Here is a 14,152-nt window from a genome sequence, read left to right as displayed (position 1 = left end):
GACCCTTATAAATTGCGATCTGATCTGTGAGTAACCTGCCTATTAAATGTAGAGGTTATGGTAAACTCTTCTATGTAGTGAAGGTCCATGCTTTAGCCATGGACTATAGATAGAGGCTAATAATGACGATTTTAAATTCGAAATCCTTAGTACGAAGTTATAGTATTAGGCTATACATTTTGAAAATGATTTGCAAAGGTTCCAAGTTTTTATTTACGGAGTTTAATTGGCGTGAGCCGCTACCGATCAATCTGGAAGTCAGTCTTAACATAGACCCCGGCTATGTTAAGCAGTTGGACGTCTTATGGCCGATATGGAGATGATGAATTGGCGTAATGTTATTTCTTTATGAAACTTCTATGACTCTTTAATATTCTGTATCTTATTAAACAATGTATTATTGTCGGTCTATCCTAAAACTTATCATAAACGTCCCATCATTTTTATTACGAGCTGGTGCTTCCCTATGGGCGCTAAATTAACTACAAAACACAGTTTTCTCAAGTAAATTAATGGAGAAAAGCTCTTCTAGTTTCGAAGCCTAAGCCAATGTCCTAGAAGTCACAAGATTTTCGACCTTGCAACAAAATCGTAAAGTAGAAAACACAATACAGAAATCTATAATTTTGGGGATGTCATGCTTTCGTACTTAATTACGTTATTAAATTGCAATAAATGCGTTGATAAAAATCATAACATGCTTCATTTGACGTTGAGGGTCAGATAAAATTAATTTGCATTGATGAATTGATGTCACCGTTTAGGGACTGTCCGGTGGTGGAGAGACCGTGGCACACAAATAGGGATTAGGGATTTCCTATTAAGGAACTTAATTGTATTGAACATTAGTCTTATCTTTTTATTAATGAAATAATGAATTATTTTTTGCAAATAGGCTACAAAGGACTTTCATGCACAAGTCAACATTTAAAACAAAATCAAGCTGAGGTCGGCATTTCGTAACTGACTGCTCTGAGAATAAATGTCGAAAGAAAATCAGAGGTTATTCAGTCTTTATTAAATTATGTGTGAGAATTGAAAATATTGAAGCTTAAACTAAGCCATTGTTACATTTTTATTGATTCTCTTGTCCTCTTTTTTTAAGAGTGGTAACTCATGCGATGATTTTTCTCGCCTTGGGCGAGGGGAGAGGAAATGTTAGACTCATACTGACTAAAACCACCCCGTTCTCCGGTAAACCCGCTAGGTGTTCCCTAGCTCCTCTCTTTAGTAAAGGAATTAAGTAATGTAACAATATTTCAAATGTTTAGATGGCGTCTTGATCTACTCTGTACTCTTTGGGGGAACAACAAGCGTGATATTTGTTTTCAATATATGTCATTATATTGTTGTTTATCATGCGTAAGTTTAATCTACTGGTACTGAGAATTTCGCTTATTTTTTCCTTTATAATTGACCCCATATGACTCTGTCGCATTTCGGTACGATATATAAGATGTTCTAAATGTATCTGCCATGGCTTTAATGGAAGGTAGTAACTAAACAGGAGTACAATTTTTTTCAGTATTGTAATCTTCAACACAATAAAAGGAGACCCCCAGTATGGAGTCACGTTAAAAAGTAGTGAACCGTTAAAGAAAACGAGTGCGCGTTCGGCGCTCTGATTGGTTGGTTCGTTCGCACCGGCCAATCAAAGCGCCGAAAGCGCTCTCGATTTCTTTTCGTTTAACGTAAAGCAAATTCGTATTATGGGCACTGAACTGTTCATTACAGTAAGTTGAATAAGGTTTTAGGACAATACAATTTGACGTTTCAAAAGTGCCTAATTTAGCATTCATTGAAATAAATGCTTTGACTTTGACTTTTTTTATTGAAGAACAAAATAATGTGTGAAGCATATGTGGTTTTAAATGTGGGCTCCTAATCATCAGGTCCTTGTTTTTACCCTTATGTTAGAACAATAGTGCATTCCAGTTCATTACTCATTGCACTTTATGTGTACGTAAGGCAATTGTTTCCTTGGTAAACATTCATTCGTATCTTTTGTATGAGGGAAGTACATTACATCCTCTTTTTATTCTAGTAGTTTTTATAGAGGTGCTGGAGAGTTATATAGGCTACTTTACCCTTAGTACAACTTTGCTTTACGTTAGACGAAAACGAAACTTAAAATGCTGGTTGGACTGCTCAAATGAACCAACCAATCAGAGCGCCGAAAGACTCTCGTTACGTTTTCGTTGTATGTAAAGAAAACTTGTACTAACCGTTAGTACTTTATTTGGCTAGCTTTTCGGCTGAAAACTAGTAATTGTAATATTTCTACTACTATTTTAATACTAGTCTCTGTAGTTAGCAGCATACCTTGTGAGATAATTAACATATCTGTGCTTCAAGCATGATTTTTTTTTTTAAAACATTGCCTCACACTAGGATTTTCTCCTGTGTCGTGGGTGCGTTTACAAACATACAAGTTCACAAACACATGACACCCAGACCCGAAACAACAATTTGTGGATCACACAAAGAGTTGCTCCGTGCGGGAATCGAACCCGCTACCCGTTGCGCGGCAGCCAGTTGCCCAGCCACCGCACCAACCGTGCAGTCATTACCAAATTATATACCAGATTACCAAACACAAGGTCGAGTCCTGGGTGGAGAAAAGTGTTACTGGGTTCACGTTTGCTACTTCATGGTAATTAAAAGTCCTAAATTTTATATTAGGGTATCCTAAAAATCCGTATCAGCAAAACAAAACACCTCAGAGTTCGAAGAATAAACAGGTTTGTGTAATAATACGACAATGTGTTTTGGTCCACGGATTCAATTTTATTATAATGTCATCCGAATTTCGAGACAGCGCGGGGCCCGTTTCTGTGAATTTAGTAAATGTTTCACGAAGAATGGTTATGTAACTTTTGTTGATGTTGATTTGGTCTCAGAATAATAAGACGCTACTACTCGGTAGCCGTTTCTAGTATACTTGATGCTATCTAGGTTTTAGTGCAATTTTTGAATCCGATATAATATAGGTAGCTTTTTATTCAGATCGTTGTTACAGAAAAATAGTACATAAAAAACTTAAACCTAAAAATATGTAAGTGTGAATGTTAACCTAAAACTCTATTATTTATTTTTTCCACATCGAACTAAAAGCTAGCTAGCAGCTGAATACATCTAGACTTGCTTCAATAGTATAGTGAACGGTTACTTTGGACAATAATAACTATAAGAAACAACAAATTAATTAAATAAAAAGCAATTGATTTTAATTCTATTCAATCAATCAGAATGACTGACAAAAATGACAGCAACGAACGATCAAAGCGGCTTCGAGAAGTCTTAGATGATTTATAAACCGGAAAGAGTTTTTATAACTTATTTTATTATTTACTAGCTTTTGCCCGCGACTTCGTTCGCGTGGAATAGTGACTTCCGGCAAATTTTTGGTTTTAACCACATAGTTCCCATAGCTATAGGCTGATGATGATGATGATGATGATGAGTTCCCGATCTCGCGGGATCTTTTCAAAAATGAGATGTGGAAGATATTCTAGGGAACTCTTCAAAAATCAACATAATGAGCTCTGCGTTTGATTTTAATAGATGTATACTCACTTAGGGCATTGAAAAAATAGTTTAAAAACGGACTTTAACTAAAGAAATATTATAATCTTTCCGAACTTAAGATGAAAACTAACTTAAAACTAAAGAAAGCTACGAATTACGAATTTATAATAATTAAAAAAGAAATTATATTAGAACCTATCCTTTATGCTATAATAACCAAGCTTAAACTAAATAATTTAAAAGAAACGACTTAAATCTAATCTAATTAATTTATAAATTAGACTTACAATTTTATTAAAAAAACTAACTACAGTAACTACTAATAATCGATATCAAACTAAACCTACGTTAAAAAGTTTAACCAGAAAACCAGGAAAACCCAACAAATAAACTTATTAATTGACAAATACAACGAAACCAATTTAGAATATACGAAACAGCAGGACCACTACAGACAAATAATCATACGACTGATAATACACATTTTCTACAATAGTACCGAAGCGCTCGGCCGATACCCAACCAAATAATTGTAACAAAACCATAGCGCAATCTATTTCGATCCCAACGCCATCTATCGAGGATAAAGACAACTTGGATTATTTATTTATACTCCGTTCGGGCATTTTCTTTGTACTAAAAGTTTAATTATATTGATATAATTTTTTTCATACCTTTTTACTATTTGTTAACTTTTTTTCGATGAATTAAAACAATAACATGAACCGAAGTCGTGTAACGATCGACATAGAATTATCTATACTCCGTTAGAGCGCTTTCTTTGTACTAAAAGTTGTATTATGTTATATTTTTCATTGCTTTTTACTATTTTGTAAAAACAAATTTCCAATGAATTAAAACAATAACATGAACTGAACAATTGTAATTACACCATTGCGCGATCAACGCCATCTATCTACGGAGTATAGGAACAGCCCGACATTGTTCAATTCCGTACTATAAGTACGAAATTGAACAATAGATGGCGCTGTATGTCCGGAATAAATTTATTTTTTATTTTATTTTATTTTATTTATTTATTTATTTTTTTTTATTTTTATTTTATTTTTTTATTTTTTTTTTATTTTTTTATTTTTATTTTATTTTTATTTTATTTTTATTTCATTTTTATTTTTATTTTATTTTATTTTTATTTTATTTTATTTTATTTTTATTTTTATTTTTATTTTTATATTTATTTTATTTTTATTTTATTTTTTGATTTTTGAAATAAAAATATATCTATGTCCTTTCTAAGGTTCTAAACTATATCTGTACCAAATTTCAACCAAATCCGTCAAATAGTTGCGGAGATTAATGGTATAAGCATAGAATGTTCGACGTGATTCTTTAATTTGACATAACTTTTTTATTTATGAACCGATTGACATGAAACAAACACTAAATGTAAATTTAAGCATCCCACAATATATTCGTGAAAACCGCATCCAACTCGGATCAGCCGTTTCTGAGATTAGCGCGCACAGACGAACAGACAAACAGACAAACAGACAAACAGACAAACAGACAAAAAAAAAGTTAATTACATTTTTGGGTTCGACATCGACATAACAATAACCCCTGCTATTTTTTTTATTTTTATTTTCAATGTACAGACAGCACTTTTCTACGATTTTATTATATGTATAGATGGTGCTCCCACACAGCGGTTATATAACGTTATACAACAGTGTGTAACAATAACATTTGTGTTTAAACAAATTATAACAGTGGTTGTAGAGTATGTTACATGCTGTTATAGATGTTACACAATGTTGTATAACGTTATATAACTGCTGTGTGGGAGCACCATTACGATATAAATAGAACTAACTGAATCTTAGTTTCGTCGCTTAGTTTTATTCTTGTAAATATTGGCGAACTGCAGACATTTGTATAGCCGTAGAATTGAAATAGTGGGGTATGTATTAGATGTAGTGGGGTACGTATTAGACACAACAAACGTAATGTCGCAGTCAATTCAAATAAAACCCAATACATACCCCACTACATAATGTAGGTAGTTAAAGTTCTATTTACCTGCGATCTCTAAGCGATCTCCCAAGTTTGGATATAATGACAAACCCCTTCTTAAACACTAAACATCAGAATTATCTCACAAATCCCGCCGAAACTACTGAACAGATTTTATTTTTATAATGACTATCGTGAGATAAATTTAATTAACTAAAAATCTTGGTTGACGTGAGTAAACCAAGATTTTTAGTTTAATGGAGAAAAGCTCTACTAGTTCCGAGTTACTGAGGGATTCTTCATCATGTGCAGCGTGTGTAGACGCGCGACGTCGCGTCGTCGCGTCGGCAATTTGATGGTGTACAGGATAGAGTATGAACTTGTTTGAGTGATAGCATACTTTTTACCCCACAGAAACGCGGGCGAAGTCACTGGCAGAAGCTAGTAGTCTATAATGGAATGGATGAGAGAGGACATCGATATTCATTTAGGATATAAACTAATGGTGGTGTTACGTCCATACCCGTTCTGGTATTAAGGGATGGGAAAAGCCTTTATATAGCAGCGGACTCATCTACACTGATAATCATCACCATCATCATCACCAGCCGAGATACGTCCACAAACAAATGCCTCCCCCTTAGTCCTCCACTATACTGATAATGACAATAATAAAATATCTAGGTAAATTCATTTAACCTTAATTAACATCATAATATAAAACCTATCATTATAAAAAGGAACAATTAAGCTAAAAGGTTGTCACACAAGATTACGGTGGGTATTTTTTTTTAATGACAAGTCATATTATGTAAAGGCTGTATGACTTAATAATATTGGATGCGTCACAGATAATATACAATATATTATAGATTCGATAAATTATGTAGATAAATGTCGTTGTTTTGATATCGATCTAAAACCAGGTTTTCCTTAGCCCCTCGTATCTTTTTTCTCAAGAGTTGAGTCATTGAGTCATTATTATGTTATCTAATAATGTTTTGAATTCATATTGTTGTTGACAATGAAATTAATGCGACTACTTAGCAAGGAATCTTGAGTTGTAGGGAGTAATGTGTGGATTATAGGGTAAAATGCATTTGGAGATTTTTCATTTGCTAAAAAATTCTCCTGCTTCTAACTGGACCCCTGGTAATCCGTTAGGTTATCCGCAGGTATGCTCAATATATGGCATTAGACTTACCTTCTACGAGATATTCATAACTGCTGTAAAGTACATTACGTTGTATGCATACTCACACATACATACACACATACACACCGCAAAAGCCTATATATATATGGTAACTGATGACCAAAGTTCTCGCACGGAGAAGGTTTGAACACTAATCACCACACTTGCTTAATGCAGGTAGTAGAAGGAACCTGTTTGGATTCTTTAGTTTATTAATATATGTAGCAATGAGGTTTCATCACATGCACCTGGCAGGCTAGATGTTGACACACACTGGCAGGCTGCGTTGTGACACGGGAGAAGAATTGAACGTTTTGAATTTGACTAGGTTGTCAACGATGAGAAAATTTTACATTATTTGTCATTACATTTTATTGTCAGAAGAATTTTAGCTTTCGTGTAAGACACAACACATGCTAAATTGGCGCCCAGCTAGTAGGGCCGACCATGCCCCGAACTAGGCTACGGAGGCAGACGACGGCAGACGACGAAGCTACGGAGCAGAGTCCTGTACGGGCCCCCGAACTTGTCACAGCGCCTCGTCTGACCGTGCCGGCATAATGCAGGCGGATACGACTAGGTGCCCAATAGAGACGCTGCGGTCGTTGCGCCGACGAAACGCGGTCGAAACGCCGGCGCCTCATGGCAGTCACCATCGTCACCGTCGCTGAACATCACTACGAGTAAAGTGTACCGCGAGGTTCACCGGACTTCTCAAGAAGAGTTCGTCCTGGAACTTCGCCAAGTGTACCGCGGGGTTCACCGGACTTCTCAAGAAGAGTTCGTCCTGGAACTTCGCCAAGTGTACCGCGGGGTTCACCGGACTTCTCAAGAAGAGTTCGTCCTGGAACTTCGCCAAGTGTACCGCGGGGTTCACCGGACTTCTCAAGAAGAGTTCGTCCTGGAACTTCGCCAAGTGTACCGCGGGGTTCACCGGACTTCTCAAGAAGAGTTCGTCCTGGAACTTCGCCAAGTGTACCGCGGGGTTCACCGGACTTCTCAAGAAGAGTTCGTCCTGGAACTTCGCCAAGTGTACCGCGAGGTTCACCGGTAACTCCTCAAGAAGAGTTCGTCCTGGAACTTCGCCAAGTGTACCGCGGGGTTCACCGGACTTCTCAAGAAGAGTTCGTCCTGGAACTTCACCAAGTGTACCGCGGGGTTCACCGGACTTCTCAAGATGAGTTCGTCCTGGAACTTCGCAAAGTGTACCACGAGGTTCACCGGTACTTCTCAAAACCGGAGGTACTAGAAGCCTTCATCGACGCGGTCCAGGTATACAAGGAGTGTGCTGTGCGGACGTGAGTGACGATCACGCGCTGCGGGGACTCCCGATGCTGTTAGAGGGCGATGCCACCGTGTGGTGGCGCGGCGCCCGCAACAACGTCGCCACCTGGAAGGACGCCGTGCTCCGACTTCGCTCCATGTTGACTCCGAGACTAAGATTCGGAAGTTGTTGGGCGGGTGCGGAGCCTCGATGGACTTCAACTGTGTCCTCGTGCACTACCCGTACACAGACCCGTTTAGTGACAGCCAAGAATTCGACTTCTCATCACTGTCAGACGCCGAAGCCGGCATACAAGATATCACGTGAAATGTTCAGCTAGGAACAAAAAAGACAAACGTGCAGAAGTGTTTGTGTGTAGATTTAGGTCTCTAATTGTAAACGAAACCTTTCGTACTCAGAACTGACAGTAGCAGTTAGGCTTTAGGAGCGGCATTACTCCAGGGGAGGGGACCGACGAGCGACCTATAGAGTACGCCAGTCGCCTCCTCACGTCGGCTGAAAGAAACGTAGGAGGGGTAGACCACGCAAGAACTAACCTGATCGCGGGGACGTTCGCTCAGGTTAGAGGGGGAGACTGTAGCAATGAGGTTTCATCACATGCACCTGGCAGGCTAGATGTTGACACACACTGGCAGGCTGCGTTGTGACACGGGAGAAGAATTGAACGTTTTGAATTTGACTAGGTTGTCAACGATGAGAAAATTTTACATTATTTGTCATTACATTTTATTGTCAGAAGAATTTTAGCTTTCGTGTAAGACACAACACATGCTAAATATATAAATTTTAAAATTAGTTCCATATACTACATGGTCTATGTAAAGAAGAAGTAAATAAACAAACAACAATGAAATAGGTACAATTCGAAAGGTACATTACTGAAGGCTAAGCGGTCACGTAATTCGAAAGTGACTTATTTACTTACCAGTGTAATACCTCTAGTAAATGACTCATGCGCAGAATAAGTCCCCAATTTCACGCGGCTCTGCCTATTGACCGGTCAGCCGGGCAGTCAGCGGGCCATTGTTATGACTCATTGCTATAGATGAGCTATTTTTCTTTGTAAACAATTCCGTTTTTTATTGGCATTTATTCAGTTTTCTTTATCTAGTTAATAGTACGATGGTTTTCTTGAGCTTTTCGTTGGTAATAAGGCTTGTTTGGTTTTTGACTGAATCCTGAGCCAAGACTGCCTCACTTGACAGTTATAATATGAACCTATTTGTATATGATAGTATAATATGACTGCACTGCACCACCTGACCGGCTGTGCCGCGGATTCAATTCCCACATCGGACAAAAAAATAGATAATGCCATTTTCCGAGCTGGTCCTACGTCTAACTTCCCTCCGGTGTTTCATCACTCTCTGGACGTGTCGATCTGCCCTCCCATCACGTTCAGAGAGTGCACCTGTGTTTGCGCATACACTTGTGCACTTCCTGCGTAGTACGCTAGTCTAGTTAGACTTGCAACAATGATCGAAATGGATCGGGAGGCTTTTATTTATTGATTTATTTACCTAGTATAATAAAATAGTAGGTAAAATACTACTTATTATAATAAGAGACGGAAGGTGTAAAAATACAACTTTACAGGTACTATATTAGTACCTGTAAAGTTGTATTTTATACAAACGCTAAGGACTTTGTTTGATTCATCCATTTATATCGAATGTTTCCTTATTCCTTTTTTAAAGGGGACGGGGAAAGTTAACAGGGATCGTCCGCAGTCCCAGTGAGCGTCTTCCCAGAGTTCATTAAACCATGTTCCTTTCGTTCCGATTCCTTTCGTCATACAAATGTTCATGAAACTCATAGCCAATCAGAAGCTTCAAAATCTCTACGGTTAACGAAGAATTTGACATTATCTTAAGGGGGCTAGACAGGGTACAAAGTTAATGTTAAGCCAAGTCTTGTTAAGATCCAGTCCCAGATTGCGTTGTATTTGGTTGTGTGAGCGAGTTTACGGGTGACCCAATCGCCGATTCCCCAACAACCCATATGTTTCTAACTCCCAAAAGGATGGCAACGCACTTGTAACGCTTCTGGTGTTTCAGGTGTCCATGGGCGGCGGCGATTACTTACCATCAGGTGATCCGACTGCTCGTTTACCAGCTTATACCATAAAAAATATCCTAAAATGAATTAGGAAAAGTCAACTAGTAAAAAGGTAGTGAAATTTTTCAAGAAAGTTTCGTAACTATAATCGTAGTATCACATACCTTAGGTATGTACAGGGCACGTGCCGGAATCCACGGGAAAGTACCAGCTACTACATACATACAAGTAAGTTGTATATATATAACTACTATATAGATATAACTATAGTACTGCATAGGATACGTTAATCGCATAATTATATCGAAGGCCTTGACTTTATTCGATTTTCAGATAAAAACAAATAATATGCATAAATAAAACAAAACATTGCATTTTGTTATTCCCCGTGAGGGAAAGTACTTGCTACTTTATAATCTAGATTTTGGTACGAGTTTTATTAATCGCTTTGAAAAAGGACAGATATTCATAATTCCACATAAACGCTATTTGCCCTTAACCCAAGTTTAATGGGATCAATGTTAATGCAAGCTTATTGAGGTCGTCCTATATATCACGGAGGTTAAACAATGACATGTGGTTTTTCAAAAATGGCATAAATGTACAAAACGTTGTATTGCGGTGTTGCTGATGAATATAAACTATCAACTACCAAATGATGTTGTAGCCTAAAAACATTTTTGCTAGTAGTAAAAAACATGTTTGTTTTTATAAAATTCTTTAACTATGCATATAAATTGAAAACATACTAAATACCGAAGGTACTCGGAGATATTATATTAGTAATGATTTTTGTTGCCTGGGTTAAGTAACCATTAACACATTGAACGCCGTGGTGTTCACCGGTGACCGACGTTAGCGGAGGATTTGCCTTCAACAGTTTTCTATTAGCAGTCAAAGATTTGACATGACTCTGAGTACGGTAAAACAGTAACGGTTAAAGATTTTTTAAATGGAAAGATTCGTGCAATGGATGGCTTCCCGACTCATCTTCCTCGCACAGCTACATAGCCTTAGTATGAGTATAATACTGTGATGTGCATTACTAATATAATATCTCTGAGTACCTACGCAGTACCTACGCTAAGATGTGAAACTATGTGACTGTTTCCACTCGGAAACAGTCACCTTAGCTATTGCATCTTCGTAGTATAGCTATATAGCACATCTTTGGTGGAAAAGCACCCTAAACCTATCTTACCTTATACTTACTTTATACATATTTCTAAGCCACATTATGTAATCCTAAACAAATAATAACACAATCTAAAATCACACTATCGCCATTACTTTCCTACCTAATCACCGTATACAACCCTAGTTAGTCATTTACATAAGTATATGCTGATTAGCTGTAGTTTGATAAGGTGATTTCCCGGTAACTACTTCCAATGGACATGAGTCCAAACTACATTGCCTACTGATTTATCTGCTACTGAGTAATAAGAACTCTTTCTAACTTATTATTATTACTGATTCAATGTCATTATAACCTATCTAATAAATTATGATATTTTTAATTTACTAGCGGACTCTTGCTACTAGCACCTTGGAATATTTTCTCTGCATCTTTCTTAATATTTTATTTCTTACACATTAACTATAACAAAACCAACAAAAAAACAATTAGCGAAATCGGTGCAGTTGTGCCCGAGATTTGCGCTTAGCAACACATTCTATGAATTATTTTCATATTACTTATGGATAAAACTTTTCCTTATGATCTCAAAACCAATGTGTCTTAGGACTAATTCCTTAAAACAAAGGTATGCTCAGCGTATGTTTATCAGCTTGCCTCTTTATAACGTGAATGTCATTTTTGTCAAAATTTATAATGTCCACCTTTACTTCGGGATTGAATGGAATGAATAATGTAGATCCTTTAGACGTTTTTTACACGTTGCCCCACAGTAGGATGTTCACCTGAGACGTGAGTGCTTCCACAAAAATACAATTTCACATACACGTGACACCCAGACCCGAAGCAACAATTTGTGTAACACACAAAGAGTAGCTCCGTGTGGGAATTCTACCCTTTGCACGGCAGCCTATTACCCAGCCACCGCGTCAACCGTGGTGTCAATATATACTTTCCCAGGTTTTAAACCTCAGATCTATCCTATAAAAGTCAGTTTGCTTTGTCACCTACGAGTGTAGTAGAGCCACAAGTACCGACATACGTCAATGACTCATTATGTTATGGTATGTAATTATTGTTTACAGTTATGTAATGTGATATAATCTATGACAGCTAACAGTATATTATAATTGGCACTAACATGTGTTTATGATTGGACTTCTTGACGTAGGCACTTGAGATGTGGATTGGAAATTCAAGTTTATTAAAGAGCGCTGCTGCTCGGTCTCTTATAAATGTATAAAACTTAAGTCAACTCTTACAACACCCACGGCAAGAGTAAGGTAGTACTCTAATGTGCTGTCAGCCCACCTTGTGATTTTGGCCACATATCCATAACAAAAATGGCTCCGTACCTATTGCGTTTGATTTTTAAGTGTAGGAGCCATGCTCCAGCGTAAATGGGCCGGCTCGATCGCAATGATACCACGGCCTCACAGAAAACCGACGTGAAACAACGCTTGCGTTGTGTTTCGATGTGTGAGTGAGGTTACCGGAGGCCCAATTCCCCCTTCCCAATTTTCCAAATCCCCGATTCCCAAACAAACCTTAAATTCCTAATCCCCAAAAGGCCGGCAATGCGCACCGGTGCTTCAAGTGTTGTACCATAAAAAAAAATTAGTATGTTCTATTTTGAAGTTAAACTTGCATACTCATTCTCTATTCAAAAAAATATTTAAATTACCCATAACTATGCTCATTTAAGTCCAAATTACAGTCTATCTGACAAAAGCGATGCCTAATACTCGTATTTTATGTTTATATTTAGTTTCATACCTGATAGCTATCGAAATAAAAACTTGACGTTTTTGCATAATTATTATTTATTTAACATCACACCTGTATTTCCCCTTAAGATTGCGCAGAGATGAATCTATTTATAGTTTGACGTTAGATATATAGATCCAGTTTTTACCAGTTAAATCCAAAACACTAGGATCTTATAGTAAAAATATAGTAAAGTAACATCGGGCCTTTTATCCCCGAAGGAGTAGGCTGAGGTGCACAGTACGGCACGACTTCCAGGACGGAAGCGAACCCGAGACCATTATCCCGGCTGTCTCACTTGCGCGACTCGACCAACGAGTTAGAACTTATTTATTTAAACAACACAATATCTATTTCGTAAAATTCTAGGCAGCCTGAACTAACTCGCAATAATGACCTAGGAACTGAAACCTAAAAGAGAGTTTAATAAGCCATTTTTACATTTAAGGCCCACGTTTCGGCAGAAATGGAACAGCTGAACCGGAACGATATCACGTCACGGCCTCACGAAAATCATGAGTAAGATTACCGAATAGATACCTATTTCATTAATAAAATGTCTGCCAATACACTTGGGAGCAAAGAAATAAAGCCTCTAGCGTTTTTTCTTTTTCATTTCTTGATTAATATTTTTTGATTTATGTGTATTTTATGTTGTATTAAAAGCATTTTAATTACCATTAAAATGACAGTATTTTGTTGCAAAACGTTTTTTTATAAGTTTCTTTAAAATTAAAAACAAAACACTAATGACTCTTTTCATCCAGAACAACGAGTGCTACGGACTTCCTAGCGGTTTTTTTAGGTCCCTATGTAACAGGACTGTACCTAGATAATCTAAACTTTAATTATTATTATTCAGTCCATGCTCACTGAAATGACATGCCGGAAACATAAAATTTAGTCTTTAGCTTAATGATAATGATTTAGTGCAGTTTTGTGTCATACCTACGTCATTGCAGTCATCATACTATCATTTACTTGTATAAACTTTTCCACATGTCAACGTGATGCATGTGTTTAGCTAATAACTCCAAACAATAGATCATTATAATGTATTTTATTCCTTGTAGACGTTGATTCCTGGTGTCGTGGGCATGGAGGTTTAAGACGCCCGTTTCTCATGCATGTTCGAAACCTACTTACCAACGGGAAGTATCTATTAATTGGAACCTTCTTCGAGTTACTTATATACTTTTTAAAATTA

Source organism: Spodoptera frugiperda, chromosome 11 (genome assembly GCF_023101765.2).
Source record: "Spodoptera frugiperda isolate SF20-4 chromosome 11, AGI-APGP_CSIRO_Sfru_2.0, whole genome shotgun sequence".
Taxonomy (NCBI): domain Eukaryota; kingdom Metazoa; phylum Arthropoda; class Insecta; order Lepidoptera; family Noctuidae; genus Spodoptera; species Spodoptera frugiperda.
Note: the sequence above shows the minus strand (reverse complement) of the source record.